The sequence below is a fragment of the Micromesistius poutassou genome (genome assembly GCF_964030765.1).
Source record: "Micromesistius poutassou genome assembly, chromosome: 11".
In the NCBI taxonomy this organism is placed as follows: Eukaryota; Metazoa; Chordata; class Actinopteri; order Gadiformes; family Gadidae; genus Micromesistius; species Micromesistius poutassou.
In genome coordinates, this window is record NC_140281.1 from 13374225 (window position 1) to 13380156 (window position 5932).

At 54.1% G+C, this 5932-nt stretch overlaps 1 pseudogene across 1 annotated transcript in view; it reads right to left on the reverse strand.

The window, feature by feature from the left end:
• Window positions 1-4582, reverse strand: part of LOC311355424 (disks large-associated protein 1-like) — a 28748-nt pseudogene extending 24166 nt beyond the window's left edge. Inside the window, exons 1-4 of the transcript XR_014684171.1 lie at window positions 3650-4582; window positions 3412-3597; window positions 1710-1915; window positions 394-573 (exon numbers count right to left, since the gene is read on the reverse strand). The product of XR_014684171.1 is annotated as a disks large-associated protein 1-like (transcript). The remainder of the gene's footprint in view (window positions 1-393; window positions 574-1709; window positions 1916-3411; window positions 3598-3649) is intronic.
• Between the last annotated feature and the right edge of the window lie 1350 nt (window positions 4583-5932).

Below are 5932 nucleotides of genomic sequence, written 5' to 3' on the forward strand. Positions count from 1 at the left end.
GGCCCCCCTACCCACCAGGCCCCTACCCACCAGGCCCCTCCCCACCAGGCCCCCCTAACCACCAGGACCCCCTAACCACCAGGCCCCCCTACCCACCAGGCCCCCCTAACCACCAGGCCCCCCTAACCACCAGGCCCCTACCCAACAGGCCCCTACCCACCAGGCCCCTCCCCACCAGGCCCCTCCCCACCAGGGGCCCCTACCCACCAGGCCCCTCCTCACCAGGCCCCTACCCACCAGGGGCCCCTACCCACCAGGCCCCTACCCACCAGGCCCCTCCCCACCTGGCCCCCCTACCCACCAGGCCCCTCCCCACCAGGCCCCTCCCCACCAGGCCCCTACCCACCAGGCCCCCCTAACCACCAGGCCCCTACCCACCAGGCCCCTACCCACCTGGCTGATGGTGCTCATGGCCCTCATGTAGCTCTCGTTGCGCGAGCGGAACTTTGGTGACGAGGCGAGGAGGTGGGCGGGGTCCACGGTCTCCAGGCTGCGGTTGATTGACACCTCGCTGACCGCCCGCAGGTAACTATGGCTACGGATCTGGAGCTTGGGGAATGTTCTGACGAGATCCTAAAAGGAGGGAGGGGAGGGCGGAGGGGTAGAGAGAAGGATGGAGAGAAAGGGAATCAGAATTGAAAGTGAGAGGAGGAAGAGAGAGAGAGAGAATGAAAGAGAGAGAGAGGATGAAGGGGAGAATTAGTTGAGGAGAGAGGGCGGATGGAGGGGGGGGGGGGGAGATATACACATTTGTTATCTGTTGTACTGTTTTACATTGTTGTTAATTTGTGCCCATAAACCTTGTTATAATCAAAGTTTCCTGACTACCTTGAAATTGTTTACTGATACTGATCAATCAGGAAGCTTTGCTAGCCCCACACACATGGATGCACACATACACACATGCCTACGCCCACGCCCCCCCCCCCCCCCCCCCCCCCCCCGCCCCCCACACACACACAATCACACACACACACACACACACACACACACACACACACACACACACACACACACACGCACACATAACACGGATACAATTCACGCTTGCACAGTCAAATATTCTGGCATATACACACAGATAAACTACAAACACACACACACCGTCCTCAGTGTAGTTTAATAGTGAATGTCCTTCTTAAAATAGCATGCGGTCATCGAACACGGAAAACTCCATTATTGCTCCTTGGATGGAGGGGGAGCGAGATGGAGCGAGAGCGACAGAGTGTGTGTTATTGTGGTGGAATAAAGGTCATTATTAGTTTGTGTCAATAGCTATGCTACACGAAGCTAAACTAACACAAGAAAAGCCACTTGTTCTAATTCTCACATTGGTAAGGTGTTTCTTTGGGTTGAATGTCTTCAAGTGTGCGCTTGGAAAGCGTCTGGGTGGCTTTAAAGGGAGAGTGTGTGCACAGCTTGAACGGGGAGGGGTATGTTGTGGCGTATATAGACTATAGAGCAGCGTGGGTGTCTTATAAAATGGAGCCTGCGGCGGCTTGATAAATATTTATACCGAACACGTTTACTCTACCCCTATCCCATCACAAACATGATCCTCTCCAGCTAAACGCTAGCTGCATGCTAGATGCTACGTGCTAGATGCTACGTGCTAGATGCAACGTGCTAGCTAGATTATACTTTATATACTTCAGCTTTAAGTATACTACTACACTCCAGTCACACGCCCCCCGCCCCCAGAGACTCACTGCAGCGTGGCCATCTCTGTGAGCGACGGCTGCGTGGCCTTCAGGTAGCTGGCGCGCCGGGCCTGGACCTTGGGCAGGGTCTTCGGGCTCCCCTCCGAGTCCCCGCTGTCCTCCTCCCCCATGGCCCGCACATAGCTCCCGCTCCTCATCCGGCGACACGGGATCTCCTCCTCCTTGCCCAGGGGCGAGAAGGGGCTCCAGTCCTCCTGCTGGGGGACCTTTGGAGCGTGGAGAGAGGAGAAGGAGAGAGGAGGAGGAGGAGGAGGAGAGAGGAGAGAGGAGAGAGGAGAGGGGAGAGGGGAGAGATGAGCGAAGAGCAAGGAACCAGGAGAGAGAAGAGATAAGAGGGGAGAGAGGAGAGGGGAGAGAGGAGAGGGGAGAGGGGAGAGAGGAGAGGGGAAACAGGAGAGAGGAGAGAGGAGTGAGGAGAGAGGTTAGCGTTAGGGTGGAAATCCAGGTGGTCAGTGTGAAGCACACCAGAATGGGTGATCCCTTTGAGTGCGGTTGATCAGGTCCCACGCACACAAAATGGTATTTTGGGTCCCGAGAGGAGGAAGTCGAGCTAGCCCTGGATCTAGTGGTGAAGGGGTGGTGGATGACTCGGAGGAAACGGTTCTGGGTTGGATCCCTGATGTCCCTCCACAGTCTAACCTGGAGCACAATGCCCTGAACCAAACGAAACCTACCGGCCCCTCCAGTCCCTGGAACTGGTTCTGGATAAGAGCAGTTTGGGTCTGACCATAGGGTCAGGAGTGTGGAGGTCTGTTCCGGAGTGCAGGCTGAATATCAACCAGGGGGAGTTATCCTCACACTCACAAACAGAGGAAAAGTTAGAGGGGTGAGACCCCTCCACTTCTCTTCAGAGAGAGAGAGAGAGAGAGAGAGAGAGAGAGAGAGAGAGAGAGAGAGGACAAAGGAAGTCTTGTTCTAAACATCAGAGCTCCCAGGGAGGGAGAGAGAGAGACTGAAAGAGAGAGAGAAAGAGTACTGCCCCGTAACTAGGATTCAGGGCTGACCTGGTCTCCGGGGATAACCAGTGACGGAACCTTAACCGTCCTGGGACCGGCCGCTCGGCGATGACATCAAGCCCTCAGTTAAACTGTTGACAGGGTCTGTGTGTGTGTGTGTGTGTGTGTGTGTGTGTGTGTGTGTGTGTGTGTGTGTGTGTGTGTGTGTGTTTGTACAGACACACACACACACACACACACCAAGTTACATACACAGTAAGACTTGTGTAGTAGATCTGAACTAGTAAAGTTAGTTTGGTCATCTTGTGCATGCAGGTATATATAATGTATCTAATCAGGCTTAATGAAGAGCCACATGTATATAATGAGGCTTAATGCAGAGCAGGTTCCCAGAACTACTGAAAATGATTAATCTACCAGAAACCATGCATAACCTACATATGGAAGACACACAGCTGGTGTCATGTTAACAACACGCAAGGGAAACACAACATAAATGCTGCAAAGTGGCAATGATCCGATGGATTATAATCCCCAAATAATCCCCAAATAATCCCATGAATCAGGGGACCAAAATATCCCATAATAACCACGGGACACACTGCCTCGATAACCCAGAAAGCAGCCAATCAGCAGGCAGACAGTATGATGATGATGATGATGGTGCTGCTGGTAATGATGGCGACGACGAAGGCGGGCGGCCATGCATGGGGGCGGAACAGGAAGCGGGCCACACACTCTACCTGCAGGAAGTGACACGTGCGGCCCTGCTGAGCTGGGACCAGGGCGTTGTCGAGGTCCACCTTCTGGTACACCTCTTTGGCCCTGCTCACCGTCAGGCTGGACGACCACGAGCTCTTTCTCTGCTGGAGGGCTCCGTCGGCAGCCCCTCCCCCCCCCCCCTCCTCCTGCTCCCAGCCCTACGACTCCCCCCCCCCCTCCTCCTCCTCCTCCTCCTCCGCCGCCCCCCACAGAGCAGGAGGTGCACTTGACATTGTTGTTGCTGCGGGACATCTTGAGCGTGTGGTGGGTGGCGCTGATGGTGTTGTAGGACTCCATGTAGAACTGCTGGGACTGAGACCTCTCAGGGTGTCGGCCCATCGTCATGACGCCCGAGGGGTGGGCCCTGCCCCCGCCGCTGCCGCTGCCCCCTGCCGGGGGAGGGAGGGGGGGATGGTAGAGACACAGCTCGCGGTCCAGCGTGTCGTCTGAGCTCCAGTAGCCCGACGTGGCCGAGCGCATCTTGGGCTCCGAGCGGGAGCGGTCCTTGCTCTTGCTGCGGCGGCCATGTTGCTTCAGGGTCCCGGAGAAGGAGGAGGAGGAGGAGGAGGGGGGCAGGAAGGCGGGGTCATCCGGGCTGCCCTTGCCCCCGCCCCCCCCCGGCCCCTCCAGGGAGTGGGACTTGGCAAACAGCTTCTGCACCGAGTGCACCAGGTGCCGGATGCGCCCGGGGGAGTCGCTGCGTGGGTGCTCTCCCCCGGCCCCGCCCCCCGCGGCGCAGCGCCGGTACTGCAGCGTGTGGTAGCCCTCGTGTCGCCTTAGCGACGCTGCCTGTCCGTCAAACTGCTCCTCCAGCAGCAGGCTGTGGTTGTTGTTGTTCCCCCAGGCCTTGGCCATGCCCCCAGCCTTAGCCCCGCCCCCTTGGGCAGGCGCAGCGGGGGGGCCGGTGTACGGGACCAGCTGCTGGTGGGAGGCGTAGCGTCGGGGGAAGGTGCAGCTGGCAAGGTCAGGGGCGGTGCCACGCTGGGAGTAGTAGGGGTGGTCCGCAGGGTGGCTGTCCCGCTCCCCGCCCATGAAGTATGGCCGGTGGGCCGAAGCCCCCTCCAGGGTCATGGGGTCGTAGGAGGGGTCACAGGTCATGGCGTGGTGGTGGCTACGACTGCCCGACAGGCCCTTAGTGGTCATCATGCTGGCGTGGGCGTCCGACAGCTGGGGGGAGAGAGAGAGAGAGAGAGAGGCGGCAAGAGGGAATGGAGGGAGAGGGGAAGGAAAGAGAGAGGAATTATTAATAACACATATTTGCATATTTATTTCACAGCAGAGTGAAACTTTGTTTGAGGGTGATGGGTTTTGTCACTTTGTCATTTTTCAGATCAGAACACAGACCACTTCCTCCCTCTCCCTTCCGCTCTGTCTCTCTGCCTTTCTCCATCCTTCCCCTTTGCCCATCTCTTTCCATCAGTCCCTCTCCCTCCCCCTCTCTCTCTCCTGCTCCCTCTCGCTCTCTCCCTGTCTATTAACCCATCTCCCTCTCTCTCCACCTCTCCAAATCAAAATCTCTATCTCCCTTCCTCTGTCTCCCCCTCTCAGATGTCTCCCCACTGTGAAGTGACATCTAGGAGAACAAAGACCAACAGAAACATCAAGATGGCCGTCCATATATTTAGATCCCAGAAGAGGAAGAGTGTATTTATAACCGAGTACAATAGACTACAAAGTGTGTGATTTAGAACTACAATAGAGAATGGGAGCTGTGGAGAGAGAGAGAGAGAGAGAGAGAGAGAGAGAGAGAGAGAGAGAGAGAGAGAGAGAGTGTGTGTGTGTGTGTGTGTGTGTGTGTGTGTGTGTGTGTGTGTGTGTGTGTGTGATTGTGCATGAGGGATAGGAGATGTAATATTCTTTTGTTTGTTTGATTATTATTTTCCTTGGTCTCATCATCAGGAGACATTGTGGAGATGTGAAACCAGTCTCTGGTCTGAAGCTGCTTGCGCACTCACTTTTAGATATAATTAAGACTCTTCTAAAAACGCTTCTGAAAAAATCATGAACCCTTCATCTCCTCACACCCTCCAGTACACAATGACACAGCAGTACCCAGATAGCATTAGGAATAATTATAATAATAATGGTGCATTTTGAGTACCTCCTTTTTACAATGACTGATTTTCTACATTGCAAAAGATGAATAAATACATTTTCCATTCTACCAAAGTACATCAAAGAAAAAACTTGTTCTTTAACTTGACCACAGTATACGTTATTGTATACGTTATAAGTTATTGTACCTGGAAGTATTATTTCTGGACAAGCATCTTGAATCAGTTCTATTCTAAAATGTAACATTTCCGCATTAATATATAAACTTGTTATATATTTTGTCGAGTTGTGGACTAACACTATTCACAACCAAGATAAATACGTAGCTTTATTCCTTTATAGCTTTATTTATATATTTGGTCCCATGTCAATGTCATCATAACCCCTGTACCTCTGTACCCTAACCTCCAGGGAAAACAAAAACAGTTATCCAGTAGT